Raw genomic sequence first — 21,866 nt, 5'->3', positions numbered from 1 at the left:
ATCTATCACCCATGTGGGTGGCACCAGTTAACTGAGCCACGCCCTGCTGCCTCCCAGTGTTTGCATAAGCAGGAACATATAGCAGGTAGCACTGCTGGTGGATGAACCCAGGCACTCCCATACGGGATGTGGGTGTTCCAAGCAGCATCTTAACTGCTTGGCCACATAGCTGCAATAGTTTGGACTCTTCTTCGCCCAGTTACCTAAATCTGATACAACTTCCACCCCAGAATTTTTGAGGGACTAGGACAAAGAAAATAAAGGAAAAAGATGTAGGGGGATGAGGTATTTTCACACTCTTTGAGTATTAAGCATTTTTCCTCTTCCAACCAGGACTCCAGGCTGTCTCCTACAGTTGTCACCACCCTGGTGCCCCCCTTCTGGTTGGCTGACATGTACCTAGGAACTCACAGGCACTTGAGTTCTGTTCTTCTCTCCCCATCCACCTGCCACTATGTGCTCACCACAGTTCTGCAATAACTGCCCTGCCATTATTCCTGGCTTTAGAGCGATTGTCAGTGGGAGAGTCTGGGTACAGTATGCTTACTCCATCTTACCTCCAAATGGAACACTTATGTATTTTTTAGAGTAAGTTTTAATGTATTACACATCCCAAGTTGATGTGAATTGAACTACTGAGTTGCTTTTCTTGTCAGGAATGGCTAAAGCTACTCTTTCTATATTGGTATTTTAAAAAGAAGTAGACCTAAAATAATTCTTTTCATTTAATAAAACAATTTCTTGTGAATTATCCTTTGTAGGTATTAATTCACAAAATTTATGGTGACAATAGTGAGATTTTCTAGTATTTATCATGCACTTCACGTTGCTTCTGGAATTTAATTTTCCCAATAATTTCATGTGGTAAGTGTACTGAGTTGTTCAAATCCCCCAAAAGTTTATGTCACACAAAATGCCAGGATGTGACCTTATCTGGAAACAGTCTTGGATGATAAAATTATTTAAGTTAAGCTAAGTTTATACTAGGTTAAGGTGGGTCCAATCCAATGACTGGTGTCTTTATAAAACGAGAAAACAAGGACCCTGAGGCTTAGGGAAGAGCACCATGTATGACAGAGGAAGAGACTACAGTAACGATCCAGGAGCCACAGAACGCCATGGATAGATGACAGCAAAAGACCAAGAATTACTTCCTAGAATCTTGAGAAGTAAGTCTCTGCTGGTTCTTTGGGCTTGGACTTTCAGCTTCCAGAACTATAAGAATAAATGTCTTTTGATTGAAGCCACACACTTTGTGGTAATTTGTTATGGTAGTGCCTTACAAGTGAAAGCAGCAATATTATATCTGCTTTATAGAGAGTCTTCAGGTTGAAATCTGCTCAAGAAATTGCAAAACTGTCAAGTTGTCCAGCTCCAGAGCCATGCATTTCTAGTCACCATACTCTAATACTCAGCAGGGAACTAGGCCGGCACCGTGGCTCACTAGGCTAATCCTCCTCCTTGCCGTGCCGGCACACCGGGTTCTAGTCCCGGTTGGGGTGCTGGATTCTGTCCCAGTTGCCCCTCTTCCAGGCCAGCTCTCTGCTGTGGCCAGGGAGTGCAGTGGAGGATGGCCCAAGTCCTTGGGCCCTGCATCCCATGGGAGACCAGGAGAAGCACCTGGCTCCTGCCATCGGATCAGCGCGGTGCGCCAGCCGCCGCGCGCCAGCAGTGGCGGCCATTGGAGGGTGAACCAACGGCAAAGGAAGACCTTTCTCTCTGTCTCTCTCTCTCACTGTCCACTCTGCCTGTCAAAAAAAAAAAAAAAAAAAAAAAAAAAAAAAAAAAAAGGTAAAGGAATTCTCCTGTTCTTCTTACTCTGTGCACTTTGCTGTTGGTGTGACAAGGCATTTCAAGATGTTTCTGGCATTTTCATTTAATTTGTAAGTGGTGTAAACTCTATGGTTATGAGCTAGAGCTCCTGAGTTACCAACTGTACATACCTATCTATAGTTTGTAAAAAGAGCCAAACAACTGAGACAAACTCAAGATGTTCCTTGCGTGGCACTGAGGCTTTGGGAAGGCGCCACTGCAGGGGCTGGCGCTCTAGGCTGTCTTGTTTTGGTATACAGGGACATAGTATTCTGCTGCCACTCGTAGCTGTGGAAAAAAGAGGGGATCAGTTGGCATGACAAGGTGTTTTTTTTTTTTTTTTTTGATAATTGCAGTAGTTTCTAAACTGGTTTTTAAACAAACTGTAGAACTCTTCAGTGTTAGCAAAGCTAAGAACCACTGCCATCAATGAAAGTTCAAGAACCTGTACTTAAACACACTTTGCAACATTGTTATTTTTTGTAGGTTTAGAATGCCCAAATGTTTGATGTTAAATAAGCAATATTGCACTAAAAATAAAGGAAAATAAAGTGAGACATCTATATAATGTACTGACAATATCAAACTGATATTCTTGTCTCTGCAGATCTGATGATAGGAAAATCTCTACTTTTGGCTGTATCAGAGATGAGTTTACCTGACTTATTTACTGCAGCAGTGATAAACAATAACAGTTATAACAATAAATGATTGTAAATATTTGTTAAGTGATCCTATGTCAGGTACTTTATTTTCTTTTTCTTAGTAAACTTTTTTCCCCCAGAAACCTTTCATTTAAGGTATATTAAAGCACCTTCATGAAGGTACTTTATTTTTTCCCTTCAAAATTTTTTAAATTTTCATTTATAACTAGTTTTTTTCAATGTGAGTTGTAGATACAATTTTTTTTTAACTAAAACTTTTTTCTTTACTAGTTTTCTTTTTCTTTTACAAGAGAATAATCATTGTACTACAAAAGCATGTAGACTCCATAATTTAAAAAATTAAATGTCAGATATACAAGTAATGGCATTTTATCCAATAATTCACAATTTTTACAATTTCTGGTATTTTGGGACAAATATTAAAATTTCCACAATTTAAGTATCATTAAGTATGAATTGAAACACTTAGCATCTTGAAGAATCAAGAACGGCAGAACTTGCAATTAACTCTACTACTTACCTTGGTGATACACCTCCCCTTTGCTATCTTATTCCTTAAATATACATTTTTTTTATATTTTCATGTAAATAGTTCTGGCTTGAAAATTTCTTAAAGTAATTGTGAAGACCCTTGAGGTTGTACATTTTTGTTAAATTATGTGATAACCTTGAAATGTAAGATGTCTACCCAAATTACATAAAATATGTTTGTAGATACAATTCTAAGAACATATTCTCAGGGCCGGTGCTGTGGCGCAGCAGCTTAACGCCCTGGCCTGAAGCGCTGGTATCCCACATGGACGCTGGTTCTAGTCCTGGCTGCTCCTCTTCAATCCAGCTCTCTGCTATGGCCTAGGAAAGCAGTAGAAGATGGCCCAAGTCCTTGGGCCCATGTACTCACGTGGGAGACCTGGAAGAAGCTCTGACTCCTGGCTTTGAATCAGCTCAGCTCTGGCTGTTGTGGCCCTCTGGGGAGTGAACCATCAGATGGAAGACCTCTCTCTCTGTCTCTACCTCTCTCTGTAACTCTTCCATAAAATAAAATAAATCTTTAATAAAAAATATTCTCTTCCTTCCTCCCTCCCTTCCTCCCCTTCTCTCTTTCCTTTTCTTTTCTTTTTAAGTTTTTGAGATAACAGATTTTAAATTTGCATTACAGTAAAAAAGGCTTAATACTTTACCAAATAAGAAGTTTAACAAGTAAAAAGCATAAAGATCACAGTTTCATGGGAATATAGACAATGGCTATAAACAATAATTGACTGGAAAAATGTACAGTAAATTTTAAAGTAATCACAGATCATTAAAACTAGTAGTATAACATTCCCTTTTTAAAAGATTTATTTGAAAGTCAAAGTTACAGAAAGAGGGAGAGCAAGAGCAAGAGAAAGAATCTTCCATTGCTGGTTCATTCCCCTAATGGCTGCAACCACTGAGGCTGGGCCAGGCTGAAGCCAGCAGCCAGGAACGTCTTCCAGGTCTCCCATGTGGGTAGCAGTGGCCCAGGCACTTGGGCCATCTTCCATTGCTTTCCCAGGCACATTAGCAGGGAGCTGGGTTGGAAGTGGAGCAGCTGGGTCTCAAACCAGTGCCCATACGAGACGATGGCATTGGCTTTAACCTGCTATGACAAAACTCTGGCCCTAAGTATAACATTCCTACCCATTGGTTTGACAAAGGTATACAAAAAAGTTATTTAAAAGTACATTTGCAACAATACTGATACACAGATTTCTTTTTTCTTTATTTTTTTTCTTATTTTTAAATTTTAGCTCTCATATATGAGGGAGAATATACAGTATTTGTCCTTCTGGGTCTGGCTTGTATCACTCAACATGGTGTCCTCCAGTTGTGTCCATTTTGCTGAAAATGGTTCTGTTGGCTTATATTTCTTTCTTTTTTTTATTTAAAGATTTATTTATTTACTTGAAAGTCAAAGTTACACACAGAGAGAAGGAGAGGCAGAGAGAGAGAGAGAGAGAGAGAGAGGTCTTTGATCCACCGGTTCACTCCCCATTCGGCTGCAATGGCTGGAGCGGTACCAATCCGAAGCCAGGATCCAGGAGCCTCCTCCAGGTTTCCCTGGTGCAGGGGCCCTAGGGCCTGGTTCATCCTCCACTGCCTTCCCAGGCCACAGCAGACGGCTGGATCTGAAGTGCAGCAGCTGGAACTTGAACTGGTGCCCATATGGGATGCCGGCACTGCAGGCGGCGGCTTTACCAGCTATGCCACAGCGCCAGCCCCATTGGGAGACTTTCAATTACTGCTTCAATTCCACTGCTTGTTATGGGTCTGTTTAGGTCGGCTATACATTGTTGATTTAATCTTTGCAGGTTATATGAATCTAGGAATTTAATCATTTCTTTGATGTTTTCCAGTTTATTAGCATATAGTTTTCATAGCAGTTTCTTTTTTTTTTTTTTTTCCTTTTTGACAGGCAGAGTGGACAGTGAGAGAGAGAGACAGAGAGAAAGGTCTTCCTTTGCCGTTGGTTCACCCTCCAATGGCCGCCATGGCCGGCGCGCTGCGGCCGGCCCACCACACTGATCCGAAGGCAGGAGCCAGGTGCTTCTCCTGGTCTTCCATGGGGTGCAGGGCCCAAGCACCTGGGCCATCCTCCACTGCACTCCCTGGCCATAGCAGAGAGCTGGCCTGGAAGAGGGGCAACCGGGACAGAATCCGGCGCCCGGACCGGGACTAGAACCCGGTGTGCCGGCGCCGCAAGGTGGAGGATTAGCCTAGTGAGTTGCGGCGCCGGCCTCTCATAGTAGTTTCTTATGATCCTTTGGATTTCAATAGTTTTGATTGTAACGTCTCCTTCTTCATCTCAAATTTTGAATTTTTTTCTCTCTTTGATAGTCTGGCCAGAGGTTTATCTATTTTATTTATCTTCTCAAAAAACCAACATTTTGTTTTGCTGATTTTTTGTATTTTTTTAGCTTCAACTTCATTTATTTCTGCTTTGATCCTTATTATTTCTCACCTCCTGCTCATTATATCAATCTGAGACTTTTCCTCTTTTTAAAACGTGAGTACTTAATGCTACAAATTTCTTTCTTAATACTGCTTTTGTTGTATCTCACAGGTTTTGATATTTGTGTTTTCATTTATTTCAAGAAAGAATTTGATGTCCTTTTAAATTTATTCAATGACCCATTGATTATTCAGTAACGTGTGGTTCAATTTCCAAGCATTTATGAGTGAGTGTTCTATTGTTCCTCATGTTGATTTGTAGTTTTATTCCTTTTTGGTCTGAGAAGATACATGGAATGATTTCAATCTTTTAAAATTTGCTGAGACTTGATTGTGGCCTAGTATATGGTTTATCCTAGAAAATGTTCCATGTTATAATAAGAATGTGTATTCACTAGCTGTGGGGTGAAATGTCCTGTAAATGTCTGTTAGGTCCATTTATCTGACAACGTTTCAACTCTGATATATCTTTATCAATTTTCCGTCTGGATGACCTGATGAAAGTGGGGTGTTGGAATCACCCACTATTAATGTACGGGGACCTAGCTCTTACTTTAGGTCTTACTTTAGGTATTTGTTGTATATAGCAGGATAGCCTTATTTTGGATGCATATATATTTATGATTTTTATGTCTTCTTGCTGAATAGAGCCTTTCAAGGAAATATAATGTCCTTCTTTACCACTTTTTACAGTTTTTTATTTAAAGTCTTTTTAATCTGATATCAGGATAGCTGTGCCTGCTTGCTTTTGGTTTCCATTTGCCTGGTATATTTTTTTCCAACCCATCATCTTCAGTCTGTGTATATCTTTGTGAAGTGAATTTCTTTTTTTAATATTTATTTATTTATTTATCTGAGAAGTAGAGTTACAGAGAGAGGGACAGACAGAGAGAAAGGTCTTTCATCTGCTGGTTCACTCCCCAAATGGCTGCAACATCCAGAACTGGGCCAATCCAAAGCCTGGAGCTTGTTCTAGGTCTCCCACGTGGGTGCAGGGGCCCAAGCACTTAGGCCATCTTCTACTGATTTCCCAGGAAGTAGCAGAGAGCTGGATCAGAAGATGGGCAGCCAGGACATAAACTGGCACCTACAGGGGATGCTGGTGCCGCAGGTGGTTTCTTGTAGACAGAATATTGCAGGGTCCTGATTTTTTGTTTTAAGATTTATTTTACTTATTTGAAAGACAGAGTTATAGAGAGAGGTAGAGACAGAGAGAGAGAGGTCTTTCATCTGCTGGTTCATTCCCCAGATGTCCACAATGGCTGGAGCTGCGCCGATCCGAAGCCAGGAGCCAGAGCTTCTTCTGGGTCTCCCATGATGGTGCAGGTGCCTAAGGACCTGGGCCATCTTCCACTGCTATACCAGGTCACAGCAGAGCTGGATCGGAAGTGGAGCAGCCAGGACTAGAACTGGCGCCCATATGGGATGCTGGCGCTTCAGGCCAGGGCTTTAACCCGCTGCGCCACAGTGCCAGCCCTGGGTCCTGATTTTTTTTTTTTTTAATTTGACAGGTAGAGTCAAAGACAGTGAGAGAGAGAGACAGAGAGAAAGGTCTCCGTTGGTTCACTCTCCAAATGGCTGCTACGGTCGGAGCTAAGCCGATCCAAAGCCAGGAGCCAGGTGCTTCTTCCTGATCTCCCATGCGGGTGCAGGGGCCTAAGGACTTGGGCCATCCTCCACTGCCCTCCCAGGCCACAGCAGAGAGCTGGACTGGAAGAGGAGCAACCGGGGCTAGAACCTGGCACCCATATGGGATGCCGGCACCACTGGTGGAGAATTAACCAAGTGAGCCACAGCGCCGGCCCCTGGGTCCTGATTTTTTATTCAGTCATCCAACCTAGGTCTTTTGCTTGATGAATTTAATCTATTTACATCAAGGTTAGTACTGATAGGTAGGAACTAAAACCTGACATTTCGTTGATTGGATAACAATTCTATCTGCTCTGTCACTGAATTTGGTGTTGACATGTATTCCATTTTTACTTATAACAAAGGACACCTTTCAGAATTTTTTTTAAAGATTTATTTATTTATTTGAAAGTCAAAGTTATACAGAGAGAGAAGAGGTAGAGAGAGAGAGAGAGAGAGAGAGAGAGTCTTCCATCCGATGGTTCACTCCCCAGAGGGCCACAACGGCTAGAGCTGTGCCGATCCAAATCCAGGAGCCAGGAGCCAGGAGCTTCTTCTGGGTCTCCCTCGCTGGAGCATGGGTCCAAGGACTTGGGCCATCTTCTACTGCTTTCCCAGGCCACAGCAGAGAGCTAGATCAGAAGTGGAGCAGCTGAGTCTTGAACCTGCACCCATATGGGATGCCGGCACTTCAGGCCAGGGCATTAACCCACAGTGCCAGCCCCCTTCAGAATTTCTTGTAAGGCCGGTCTGGTGGTAAGTTCTCTCAGTTTTTACTTATCTGGAAAATACTTTATTTCCTCACTTTTAAGGGATAGTTTCACTGCATATAATATTCCTGGTTGGAACATTTGTAAGACCTTGAATAAATATATCATCTCTTCCGGCCTGTAGGGTTTCTGCTGAGAAGGCTGATGTTAATCCAATTGGTTTTCCTTTATATGTAACTTGACACTTTTTTCTTACTGTCTTTAGAATTCTCTCCTTGTCTGTGACTATTTGACGAAAATATGCCTTGGAGAAGCCCTCTTTTGGTTGAGTTTGCTTGGAGCTCTTTGAGCTCTTGTATCTGGATGTCCATGTCTCTTTCAAGACCTGGGAAATCTTCAACTGTTATTTCATTTAGCAGGTTATCAACACCTTTTCCCTTTCCTTCTCCCTCAGGAATATCTACAATATGAATATTTGGTAGTTTAACAGTTCTTAAGTATTTTCTTTTTCTTTTTGCCTGATTGGGTTATTTCAAAATTCTTATTTTTGAAGTCAGAAATTCTTTCCTCCACTTGGTCTATTCTGCTGTGAAAGCTCTGAATTGTACTTTTTATTTCACTGTTTGAGGATTTTACCTCCAAAATTTCAATTTTCTTCTTAATGAGTTCTGCCTTGGTAGTATTTTCATTCACATCACTCATTGATTTCCTCATTTCCTTTATCTGTATTCTCTTGCATCTCGTTGAGTTTCCTTACAATCATTTTTTAAAAAGACTTAGTTATTTGAAAGACAGAGTTAAAGAGAGTGGTAGAGACAGAGAGAGAGAGAGAGAGAGAGAGAGGTCTTCCATCCATGGGTTCATGCCCCAAATGGCCACAATGGTTGGAGCTGAGCCAAGCTGAAGCCAGTAGCCTCTTCCAGGTCTCCAATATGGGTGCAGGAGTCCAAGAACTTGGGCCATGCTCTGTTGCTTTCCCAGGTGCATCAGCAGGGAGCCAGGCTGAAAGTGGAGTACCTGGGACGGGAACTGGTGCCCATATGGGATGCCAACATGCAGGCCGGGGCTTTAACCTGCTACACCACAGCACTGGCCTCCACAACCATTATTTTGAATTCTTTTTTTTTTTTTTTTTTTTTTTTTTGACAGGCAGAGTGGACAGTGAGAGAGAGAGACAGAGAGAGAAAGGTCTTCCTTTTGCCGTTGGTTCACCCTCCAATGGCCGCCGCTGCAGCCGGGCGCACCGCGCTGATCCGATGGCAGGAGCCAGGATCCAGGTGCTTTTCCTGGTCTCCCATGGGGTGCAGGGCCCAAGCACCTGGGCCATCCTCCACTGCACTCCCTGGCCATAGCAGAGAGCTGGCCTGGAAGAGGGGCAACCGGGACAGAATCCGGCGCCCCGACCGGGACTAGAACCCGGTGTGCCGGCGCCGCAAGGTGGAGGATTAGCCTATTGAGCCACGGCGCCGGCCTATTTTGAATTCTTTATCTGTCATCTCACAGATTCCCTTCAGTTCAAGATCTAATTCTGCAGGAATATTGTGTTCTCTTGGAGACATCATACTGCCTTGCTTCTTCATGTCTCCTGTGTTCCTATATTGACATCTGCCCATCTGGTATATTCAACCCTTCTTTATGGAGTGGGTTTTATTGTAAAAGAGTTTTTTGGCATTGGTTCTAGGTGAGCCCAGGAATGTAGTCTCTGAGTGATTTTTTTTTTTTTTTGGTCTTAATGTCAGCTGTGTCTATGAGTTATGCAGTAGACTAGTCTGCTTCAGTTCATAGGGATAGACATGTGGCTCTGAGATGAGTAAGGGTTTCCTTGGGTGTGTATATTTGGTCCACAGAGAGTTCAATGTCAGTCACCCTGTCGAGTGTGATAGCCAGGGCCTTGCTCTTGGTGCTGAGGAAAACAAGGCTGGCTACCCTCTTGTCCTATTGAGTGATGCCTGGGCTTGTGGCACCAATTGCTGTAGCTCTAGTACTGCATGATATAGATGGATCCTTTCACAGGTCCTGCTAGGAGAGCCCAACTTGTGCTGTAGCTTATAATCCAAAGAGCCCTGGTTCTGGGGCTAGGGGATGTGAACTGAACCCTGTTCCAGTCCTACAGGGGGACTATAATGTACACAGGAAGTTTTACTCTGGAAGGGATGAGTCCAGAGAGCTGGAATGCAGAAGGTTCTCTCCTATGTCCAATGGATAGATTGCAGTGGCACCAAGAAATTTAGAGTGAATTGCTATAGTCCTGTTGTCACAGGCTACAGAGGGGTCACTATCCAGATCATCCGGGGTGGGAGCAGATATTTTATGGGCTGCTTCTGGTGTTAGGCCCTAGAAACTCAAGTGAATCCCCCTTGCTCCTGTGAAGTGTATGAACATAACTCTGGGGCTAATGCCCAAAACTCCCACAGCTGCAGGCTGCAGGGGATCTGTCCTGTGCCCTGCACATCACCCTGACTCTGACTATGATGCTGGCTGGAAAACAGAGTTGCACTGCACAACTATTCACTGCGGAGTACGGCGCTCTGTGGGAAGGAGGGAGGGGAAGGAAGCCAAGTCAGCCTTCCTGCTCCAAGCCCGGCAGTTGTTCAGACCCCAGTCAGCTCTCCAGGCTGACGTACAAGTCGGTGGGTGACTGTGGAACTCCCTCTCAGCTAAAACTGCAAGCAACAGGACACGCAGGGATTTCTTCCTACATTATGTGGGAAGATGGCGGCTCCGCATGGCTGGCGACAGTGGTGGCTCTATCTTCTCTCCTCTTGTCTCACATTGTCGCTCCCCCTCTTCGCGGAGGAACAACACAGGACCCTGCGTTGTTCTTTTGCCTGCTCTGCCCTTCCCGGGTTTGCTGCTGGTTCTTCCCGGGTTGGCTACCGTCCCTTCCACCTCCGTGGAGGGGCGGTTCCCCCTGCCACCTTCCCCACTTCCACGGGGGAGCGGCACACCGCCGGCCGGCTCCCTCGGGGGCCGCTCAGATGTTCCTCAGGTGTTCCTGGTGCATGTTGTCTCTCTCCTCCTTTATAGTCCTCTTCCACCAATCCCAACTCTGCTACCCACACACCGAGTACGCTGCTCTCCTCCAATCAGGAGCAGGTCCTACAGTTTATTGGTTGAACTGGAGGCAGCTGTGTAGAAGCTGTTTCTCCCTTCTCAGCGCCATATTGTGGGAGAGCAGATGCATAGAATAAGTCTTAATTCCAGTAACAGTCTAGTCCGAGTTGCTCCCCACATCACATGGTTTTCTTTTCTTCACTTCAATGCATAAAATTTCTGTCAGTCAGACTCCTGGGAACACAGTCCTTCCTTTGGCCTTTTCATATCCCAGAGCAGCTTACGTTAGTGTGCCTGTCCCCTATTCAGCCATCCTATGTCAGGTACTTTAGAAGGCACTCCAATTCCATTAGTCAATCACTTGCTAATGATAGTCAAGCACCACTAGGAACATACCTATAACCCCTGAGGTTGGTTTTACAAACTTCCTGTAAGACACAGGATGGAATTGCATGGGAAACCACAGGATCTTAGTAAGAGGGAGATGGGAAAAGCTCATTGTCGACACCGGGCTTATGTTAGGTGATTTGGGGAAGGATTGAAGGACATAAGATATTATGTATATGTGTGTGTTTTCCCTTAACACAGGAGACATATACTAATTTTAATCTGGAAATTCAAACAGAGCACAGCCAATGTTATGACTGGAGAAAAAGTAACCATTACTCATGTTAGCCATCTATGCATATTTGGTATTTTTGTGGTTGCACAGTGTCTTTGCTAAGGCATAATTATGAGGTAGACTTAATTTGTATCATTCCATTATGATAATGAAGAGCCCTCACCTGGTATTAATAGTACATGGAATTATTATGTTTAGCAGGAAAACATCACGGTGTAGAGGCAGTAGGACACCAACTACCACCAGAAAGATACCAGGTTTGCTCTTTTTCCCCCTTATGCTCCACTTGGCCAAGGACAGACAAATAAGGCTGTGGAGCAGTATTTATATATCCAGCTGGGTCTCTTCCAGTATTTACATATTTGTATCAGGGAATATTCTGGCATAAATTCCCTCTCTGAGTTAGCCAAAAAGAAACCATGGATTGTGTGATTATATGAGAATTCCCTAGGTAATGAATTTAAATTGGTTGAATGGGTTTCTGGAGATAGTGTCCACATTACAAACAGTTCTCTAGCATGGCATGGACTCTAGGTGAGTAGAAATATTGCTTATCCTAAAAGGAGTAAACCAATCCCTGGGTTTTAAAGACAGACATGCTTTCTGAGGGAAGTGAGAGTGCCTGCAGGATATACTGAGACAGTAATTCTCGTTCCTGGTAAATTAGGTCTAATAGTCTCTTAAGAAATATTGTAGGGCAGCATTGTGGCATAGCATATGGTGCCAGCATTGCAAGTGAATCCTGCTTTATGTCCTGTTTGCTCCACTTCCTATCCAGCTCCCTGCTAATGGCCTGGGAAAAGCAGCACAGGATGGTCCAAGTGTTTGGGTCCCTGCCATCCCTGTGGGAGACCTGGATGAAGCTCCTGGCTCCTGGCTTTGACTGGGCACAGCCCTGGCCATTGTGGCCCATTTGGGAATGAACCAGTAGTTAAAAGATCTGTCTCCTTTTCTCTCAATAACTCTTTCTAAATAAATAAATAAATCTTTTTTTAAAAGCCATATTATGTCAATGGGGAGGCAAAATTGAACCAGTTAAAAGCTGAAGTTTGGGACTCACAATATGAGCGAAATATCAGTACCTGAGAAAATCTGTACAAAGAAATTTGTTATGAAAATATTTGAGGAAATATCTATTACATTTTTTTCCCCAGCAGGATCAGGTGGCACCAATAAGATTTATAGCAGTGGCCGGTGCTGCAGCTCACTAGGCTAATCCTCCGCCTGCGGTGCCGGCACACTGGGTTCTAGTCCCGGTCGGGGCACCGGATTCTGTCCCGGTTGCCCCTCTTCCAGGCCAGCTCTCTGCTGTGGCCCAGGAGTGCAGTGGAGGATGGCCCAAGTGCTTGGGTCCTGCATGACATGGGAGACCAGAAGCACCTGGCTCCTGCTTTCGTATCAGCGCGGTGCGCCGGCTGCAGCACGCTGGCCACAGCGGCCATTGGAGGGTGAACCAATGGCAAAGGAAGACCTTTCTCTCTGTCTCTCTCACTATCCACTCTGCCTGTCAAAAAAAAAAAAAAAAAAAAAAAAAGATTTATAGCAGTGACCATGTGTGAGGACAATGCACATGGATGTTTGATCTCACTTGAAACAATACACACACAGAAGCCCATAGGAGCTTAGAAGTGGAAAAGAGAGAGAGAGAGAGGGAGAAAGACGAAATGATGACATGGGAAAATGAGAATCATGTAGTCATTCACCAGGGACCGTCAATGCATGTTATTAGTTCAAGAGACACAAAAGAAAAGATGTCGAACTATCTGAAACCTAATCCTGGTGCAGAGATTCGAGCAAAAGTTGGCTAGTTTATGTAAACATCAGCTTCAGTTGAAGATTTTGGATCAACTGCTAACTTTTGGGGATAAAGAATTCTCAGCTTGAGATCTGCAAGGGAACTACAAGTCCAATGATACCGAGGAAATGTATGGCTTTTTAATTAAACACATAAATCCAAAATTAACACATTCGAGTTGTTCTACAATGATAACTATTAGTAGTATCTGATAAGGTCCCTAATGACTGAAGCACAAGGTCAATGTTTTGCTTTCTCTTCCAGAAGATAAAAATCTACAGATTTCAGGTCTTCTACAGGTTGCTTACATGGTTATTCCAGAAAGTACCCTTGTGACGACTATTTTTTTTAAAAGATTTATTTATTTATTTGAAAGTCAGAGTTACAAGTCAGAGTTAGAGAGAGAAAGAGAAAGAGAGAGAGAGGAGGAGAGGGAGAGAGACACAGAAAAGGGGGATCTTCTATCTGCTGGTTCATTCCCCTGATGGCCACAACTGCCAAGTTTGGGCCAGGCCAAAGCCAGGACCAGGTGCTTCATCCAGTCTCCTCATGGGTGGCAGGGCTCAAACACTTGGGACATCTTCCGCTGCTTTTCCCAGGCCATTAGCAGGGTGCTGGATGGGTAGTGGAGCAGCCAGGACTTGAACTGGTGCCCATATGGGATGCTGGAATCACAGGTGGTAGCTTATCCCACTACTTCACAATACCGCCATCCCCACCCCATACCTATTTAATTAATGTTAAGACTGGAAGTATTTATTCCTCTCAGCGTGCTGTAGGACAAAGACTGGAAAAAGAGTGAATTCACTAAAAGCAAGGTGTGTGTGTGTGTAATTAAGTTGAAATTAAGGCCAATGGGATAAATAACTTAGAACATTGAAATTGTAGGGTATCTAAGAATTCTGACAATTTTTAGAATTCCTTTGTCTTCTTTACATTTTTTGGAAGATTGAGGGCAAGGACAAGAAGTTTGAGAGTAAAATGAAAAGCCACCAAAGTTCTTTCATGATCGTCTGGCAAGAAACCACGTCACTCCCTCCTACAAATAAGTAAATAATTATCAAAGCTTACCCAAAATATGAAGGGTCTTTAAAAAGGTCATAGAATGTGTGCATTACCAACACACTATGCACATGCTTTCAATCTTTTACACCAAAATAGACATTATTTATTGCTACTTCTCCACAACTTTTTGAAGTATTCTTGTATTGACTGAACCATATTTGCTCTTTCATTTCTTGCTCACTGGTAGATGCAGTGGAGGACAGTTAATTGAGTTCTCTACTGTGAATTAACTTTGAGAAAGGTTCAGGTGCCAAGGGCGGATATGCATGACACACTACAGCATACACGGTACTGGCCAGTTTGAGTTATTAACTATGAACTATTAATGAACAAAATTAGTTATAAAAAGAGCATTAATTATTTTCACTAAGTATTTAACTACTGGAAGGTTTCAGAAGATTCAGTTTAAATTCACAGGACACCTTTATTAAAGGCAGCTAATACTAAGGTACCCAACAAAGTCTGTGGCCAAATGGAATTAAAATTCATGTCTATTTGTGTGCCAAAATTTTTTGCATCTAAATCTTGAAAAAAATTATCTTAGAAAAAATTATTTTCATTTTACTTGTAAAGCAAGAGAAACAGAGACAGAGATCTTCCATGTGCTGATTCACTCCACAGATGCCCGTAACACCTGGAGCTCAGCTAAGCCAAAACCAGGAGCCAACAAGTCAATCTGGGTTTCCATGTACATGGCAGGAACCCAAGTACTTCAAGTACCACCAACCACCTCCCAGGGTTTGCATTAGCAGGAAGGTGGAATCAGAACTGGACTAGGACTTGAACCTAGGCACTCTCATATGGGATGTGGCTCCAGTTTGGTACCTTATTGGTTATACCATATGCCCTCCCCCGAACTAAACTGACAGACCCAGTTGGGATATTTAAAAGGACTTACCAGACTCCAGAGTGCATGCAATAACACTGCCCTAGAGACAAAGGAGGAGGGCAGCCAGAGAGTTAGAGGAACATTAAAGGTCAGGAATGTGATGGCTCCCACCAGGCTCTCAGCACTCAGACACAGAACATGCTGACCCACCAGGATCTATGAAACAAATCTGCACTTAGGCCAGAACTTAAGCCCAGACTTCCCCGAAGGCACTCTTACACCTCTTTAGCCAGCTAACCAAGTCCGGCTACTTTATTTGGTAGGATCCGTTGAGCATCAGCAATCAAGAAGCTGTCCTTGGAATAGAGGAATTGCCAGGGGAGGTTCACCCTTTCATCAACAGATTTTGAAACTGCTTGTTGGCCGGCGATGTGGCATAGTAGGCCAAGCCTCCGCCTGCAGTGTGCCAGCGTCCCACATGGGCGTTGGTTCTAGTCCCGGCTGCTCCTCTTCTGATCCTCTCTGCTATGGCCTGGGAAAGCAGTAGAAGATGGCCCAAGTGTTTGGGTCCCTGCACCCATGTGGGAGACCTGGAGGGAGCTCCTGGCTCCTGGCTTTGGATCTGCCTAGCTCTGGCCCTTTCGGCCATTTGGGGATTGAACCAGTAAATGGATGACCTTTTTCTCTGTCTCTCCCTCTCTGTGTCTGTAACTCTGCCTCTCAAATAAACAAATAAAAATCTTAAAAACAGACAACAACAACCAAAAAAAATCTGCCCCTGTCTTGGGCCAGAATCAAAGACGTCACACAACAGAGGCAGAGATAGAGTATTTGCAGTTCAGCTGTAAATCAATCATATCATTTACATAAATTTCATTTTTCTGAATTTTGGGAAGGCAAAATCAAGATTTATACACAGTCTTCTACATAAACGTAAGACTCAGTCTCTAGAAGTAAGCCATCTTACCGATGTCTTGTTCTGGCAGATTTGAAAAGCACACCACAAAAAGAAATAATCATGGGCAGAGACCTTTGCTGTTTGAAGGGATTTTGTATAAAATGATTCAAGAGCATGCCCACAAAATACCTGACATACTTTACAGAAAACAAGCCAAATTCTAGTCTATTTCTTTTGGTTTCTAAGTGATGCAAAAATTTTGTTCATAACTGGTTATTTTTAGCAAATAATTTAATGCTATTTGGGGTATATGTAGAATTGCAAGGATATATAAATATATACTATATATAATAAATATATAAATAATATAAATAATAAATATATAAATAATTATAAATGTTCATTATTTTAACCAGTTTTAATATCTATTTTATAAGTGCATTGAATAAAATTACATAATTTATGTTGGATTAATTTTTTGCAACAGATTTCTTGATAAATAACCAATGTATTTTTCTATCTATACTTACATATTTCTGTATCTTTTGTACCTTAGATAGTTCAGAAAAGAAAACTAATAGGGAAAAAAAAGCTGTAGTGCTATCTTTTTAAATTTTTTTTTGACAGGCAGAGTTAGATAGTGAGAGAGAGAGACAGAGAGAAAAGTGTTCCTTCCATTGGTTCACCCCCAAAATGACCCCTACAGCCGGCATGCTGGGCTGATCTGAAGCCAGGAGCCAGGTGCTTCTCCTGGTCTCCCATGCGGATGCAGGGCCCAAGGACCCATCCTCCACTGCCTTCCCGGGCCACAGCAGAGAGCTGGACTGGAATAGGAGCAACAGGGACAGAGCCAGCGCCCCAACTGGGACTAGAACCCGGAGTGCCAATGCCGCAGGCGGAGGATTAGTCTAGGGAGCCATGGTGCCAGCCTGTTATGCTATCCTTATTTTACCTTTTAGCAAACATACATTTTATACCCTTTGTTTCAAATGTAATGTTCTTTCTCTGAAGGGAGGAGAGAACTTCCACTTTGACCATGGCCTTGTCTAAAAATGATCAGAGTCAGTGAACCCAGGGGGCTTCCATAGCCTTGGCAGCTCATGACAAGAGCCTAGGGTGATTACTGATGCCATAAACAAGAGTGTCAATTTGTTAAGTAAACAACAGGAGTCACTGTGCACTTACTCCTCATGTAGGATCTTTGTCCTTAGTGTGCTGTACATTGAGATTTAATGCTATAACTAGTACTCAAACAGTATTTTTCACTTTATGTTTCTGTGTGGGAGCAAACTGTTGAAATCTTTACTTAATGTATGCTAAACTGATCTTCTGTACATAAAGAGAATCGAAAATGAATCTTGACATGAATGGAAGGGGAGAGGGAGTGGATAAGGGGAGGGTTGCGGGTTGGAGGGACGTTATGGGGGGGAAGTCATTGTAATCAATATTCTGTACTTTGGAAATTTATATTCATTAAATAAAAGTTAAAAAAAATGTAATGTTGCAAAAATAAACGTATGTTGTAACATCATTTCAAAGGCACTGCATGTTCTCATAATTCGTCATCATGAACTTGTACAAATTAAAACATTATAACAATTTTTATATGAAAAAATTTGAGAAAAGATATATAGTACTGTCTCTGAATTAATATTCTGAGCTCACTCTAATTTGTCCTAAAATTTATGTTTATGAGGAATATTTCAGATAGTTTCAAAAAGGTAATTTATGAACTTTTATATTAATAACCAAATTGAAAAAGTCCTTAAATTATGTCAAAAACTCTGCATATTCAATTTCAATCTGTTTAACGATTTAATGGGAGGCAGAACCCCTTCGGGTTTGGGAAGTCTCTAAAGTGGCATAGGGATCTGAATAGGATCAATTTTGAAAGGTATGTATTGATCACAATCTGGAAAAGGGAAGGGAAGCTACAAACAAGAACAGGGAAAGCACCCTCAGACAGAGCCACAAGTGCACCTGTTTGATGTTCTGAACCTTTTCAATGGCCTCAATGGAGATTTCAGAGATGCAAATACAGAGAGAAAGCTCCATGAACACTGTCCCTTCTCCCCACCAACTAACCAAAGAAAGTAGAGCACTGGACAGGTGGAATTTTGTTTTGCTTTCCTTTAATTCCAAGGAGTATCTCAAAGAAACAGTCTTATTTATTTCAACGGTTTTAAAGAGTGGTCATTGTAATAGTAGCTGTCCTGTGAAACTGTGTCAGTTAGAAAGACAGGTGCAGGATCCAGTGCTGTGGCACAGTAGGTTAAAGAACCCATCCCACATCCTATACAGGTGCTGGTTCAAGTCCTGGCTGCTTCACCAGCTCCCTGCTAACGTGCTTGAGAAAGTAGCAGAGGATGACCCAAGTCCTTGGACCTCTGCATCCAGCGGGAATCCTGGATGAAGCTCCTGGCTCTTGGCTTCAGATTGGCTCAGCTCCGGCCAATGCAGCCATTGGGGAGTGAACCAGCTGATGAAAGACCTCTCTCTCTCTCTCTCTCTCTCTGTGTGTCTTTATCTCTCCAACTCTGTCTTTCAAAATAAATACACCTAAAAAAATAAAGGTAAAGGAACATCATGCTGACCACCAGATAAGTGCACACTTTTCATTTGTCACCTAAAATAAATACATAAATACATAATCCATGTTATCATTGACTTTTAAAAAATGAAAGGAAAAGATGCATGAATGGGTTCTCTAGAAGCAAGCCTGGAAAAAAAAAGCAAATATTTGGGACTAGCATTGAGGCACAGCACATTAAGCTACCACCTGCAATGCTGACATCCCATATGGGCACTGATTCAAATCCTGGCTGCTTCACTTCCAATTCAGTTTCCTGCTAATGCCTGGGAAAGAAGTGGAGGATGGCCCATGTGCTTGGGCCTCTGAACCCAATCTGAGAGATTAGATTGAAGCTATGGCTCCTGGCTTTGGACCAGCCCGGCTCCAGCCTTGTGGCCATTTGGGGAGTGATCTTATAGATGGAAGATTTTCTCCTTCCCTCCCTCCCTTTCTCTGTGGCTCTGCCTTCCAAATAAACTAATCAATCTGTGAAAAAAGGGAGATATGTGGCCCAGATGAGGCACTGTTTAGAGCAATGAGACTTCTGAGATTGTGGATTAGAATGGTGCATATGAGGGGCCAGTGCTGTGACGTAGCGGGTAAAGCTGCTGCCTGCAGGTAAAAGTGGGTAAGTCCTTGTGTTCCTGCACCTGTGTGGGAGACCCAGGAGAAGCTCCTGGCTTCGGATTGGCACAGCTCTGGCTGTTGCAGCCAACTCGGGAGTGAACCAGCAGATGGAAGACCTCTCTCTCTCTCTCTGCCTCTCCTTCTCTCCCTGTGTAACTCTGACTTTCAAGTAAATAAATAATTTTTTTAAGATTTATTTATTTACTTGAAAGATAGATTTACAGAGAGAGGTAGAGCCAGAGAGAGAGGGGTCTTCCATCCGCTGGTTTACTCCCCAAATGGCTACAATGGCCAGAGCTGAGCTGATCTGAAGCCAGGAGCCAGGAGCTTCTTTCAAGTCTTCCACATGGGTGCAGGGGCCCAAGGACAAGGGCCATCTTGTACTGCTTTCCCAGGCCATAGCAGAGAGCTGGACTGGAAGTAGAGAAGCCGGAACTCAAACCAGCGCTCATATGTGATGCCAACACTGGAGACCAGGGCTTTTACCCACTGTGCCAAAGTGCAGGCCCCATAAATAAATCCTTAAAAAAAAAGAAAAGAAAAGAAAGAAAAGAAAACCTCTATATCTGTAACTCTGACTTTCAAATAAATAAATAAACCTTAAAAAGTTAAAAAAAAAAAAAAAAAGAATGGTGCATGTGAAACCTGAAGCCTCTCAAACCTGACCCAAGACAAGTCATCCCTATGCAGCCCTCCCACCTCTGGGAGATAAAACTGAACAGAGAAATTCTCAGGAACACAAACACAAGACCTGTGCCAAAGTTCTTGAAGGGTTTAGAAATACTGACCTAAGGCAACGTTCATACAAAGGGCACATATTCAGCCACCTGCAGAATGGACTTCTTGAACCTGTGTCTGTCCTCTCCCTGGAGATGCCTCCTGTAATAGAAAAATGAGACTCTGCGGCTGGGGCTGTGGTGTAGCAGGTAAAGCTGCAGCCTGCAGTGCCGGCAGCCCATATGAGCGCCGGTTGGAGTCCCAGCTGCTCCACTTCAATTCAGCTCTTTACTATGGCCTGGGAAAGCAGTAGAAGATGGCCCAAGTCCTTCAGCCCCTGCACCCGCATGGGAGATCCGGAAGAAGCTCCTGGCTTTGGATCGGCGCAGCTCTGGCTGTTGTGGCCATCTGGGGAGTGAACCAGGAGATGCAAGACCTCTCCCCCACCTCTCTATCTCTCTCACTCTGCCTTTCAAATAAATAAATAGGTATTTAAAAAAAAAAAGAAGAGAAAAAATAAAAATGAGACTCAAGATGATGGTTAATCTTGTAGAAAACAGGAGCAAGGTTTAGAAGACCATCCCTCTTTTCACCATAGAATATTGAAAGCATGATCAGACAGCCAATTTGTCCTCAGAAACTGTGATCCCAGGAACACAAATAAAACCCAACACTGAAGGGCTTTACTCAAATACTCAGAGTACAGATTTAGCTCAGATTACACATTCCTGGGGGCCTGTGTTGTGGCACAGCACATAAAGCTGCCACCTGAGACACCAGCATTCCCATATGGGCCCATTTAAGGTCCCAGCTGTTCCATTCTAATCCAGTTTCCTGATAATGTCCTGGGAAAAGTAGCAGATAACCGCCCAAGTTATTCAGCCCCTACACCCGTGTGAGGATTAGATGAAGCTCCTGGCTCCTGGCTTTGGCCTGGTTCAGCCCTGAGCATTATAGCCATCTGGGGAGTGAAACAGCAGATGGAAAATCTCTCTCTCTCTCTCTCTCTCTCTCTCTCTCTCTGTCTCTCTCTCTCTTTCTGTAGCTCTTTCAAATAAACAAATTTAGAAAAAAAAAAAAAAAGACAAAGTATGCATTGCAGCTTTCCCCAGGGTGGCCATTAGTTTTTGAAGTACTATCTTAACAGTTGGATGTTGGATTATTAACATGTTGGATTAACATGTGGGGTTATTAAGACATTATTTATTTGAGGGGCAGAGTGAGAGAGAGATAAAGAGAAAGAGAAACAGAGAGAAATCCTATTTACTCATTCTCTCCCAAAATGTCCTTTATAACCAGGACTATGGAGCTGAAAGTGGAAGCTGAGAACTGAATCCAGGCCTCCCAATCAGGTGGCAAGGACCCAGCTAACTGTTTGAGCCACCACATGTGGCCTTCCAGAGTCTACATTGGCACATTGGCAGGAAGCTGGAGTCAGGAGCCAGATCCAGGAATCAAACCCAAGCTCTCCAATGTAGGATGCAGGTATCTTTTTTTTTTTTTTTTTTTTTGACAGGCAGAGTGGACAGTGAGAGAGAGAGAGACAGAGAGAAAGGTCTTCCTTTGCTGTTGGTTCACCCTCCAATGGCCGCCACGGCCCGTGCACCGCGCTGATCCGATGGCAGGAGCCAGGTACTTATCCTGGTCTCCCATGGGGTGCAGGGCTCAAGCACTTGGGCCATCCTCCACTGCACTCCCTGGCCACAGCAGAGAGCTGGCCTGGAAGAGGGGCAACAGGGACAGAATCCAGCGCCCCGACCAGGACTAGAACCCAGTGTGCCGGCGCCGCAAGGTGGAGGATTAGCCTAGTGAGCCACGGCGCCGGCCGGATGCAGGTATCTTAACCATCAAACCAAATACCCTTTCCTTTAATAGATTCTGAGTGATATTTAATATAT

General features: G+C 43.3%; 1 long non-coding RNA gene across 7 annotated transcripts in view; it reads right to left on the bottom strand.

Annotated features, from left to right (window-relative positions):
• LOC103348695 (uncharacterized) overlaps positions 1-21,866 on the bottom strand; it is a 126,632-nt gene that overhangs the window by 20,090 nt on the left and 84,676 nt on the right. For 2 of the 7 annotated variants that reach the window (XR_011387374.1, XR_011387377.1), the window contains exons 8-10: positions 20,040-20,130; positions 3,379-3,505; positions 1,790-2,100 (exon numbers count right to left, since the gene is read on the bottom strand). This is a non-coding gene — a long non-coding RNA (uncharacterized lncRNA). Of the gene's footprint in view, positions 1-1,787; positions 2,101-3,378; positions 3,506-20,039; positions 20,131-21,866 lie in introns of those variants that run through there. The other 5 variants (XR_011387375.1, XR_011387380.1, XR_011387378.1 and 2 more) reach the window with 5 other exon arrangements.

This window comes from Oryctolagus cuniculus, chromosome 3 (assembly GCF_964237555.1).
Source record: "Oryctolagus cuniculus chromosome 3, mOryCun1.1, whole genome shotgun sequence".
NCBI classification, from domain to species: domain Eukaryota; kingdom Metazoa; phylum Chordata; class Mammalia; order Lagomorpha; family Leporidae; genus Oryctolagus; species Oryctolagus cuniculus.
Note: the sequence above shows the minus strand (reverse complement) of the source record. Positions and strands in the feature narration are given on the sequence as shown.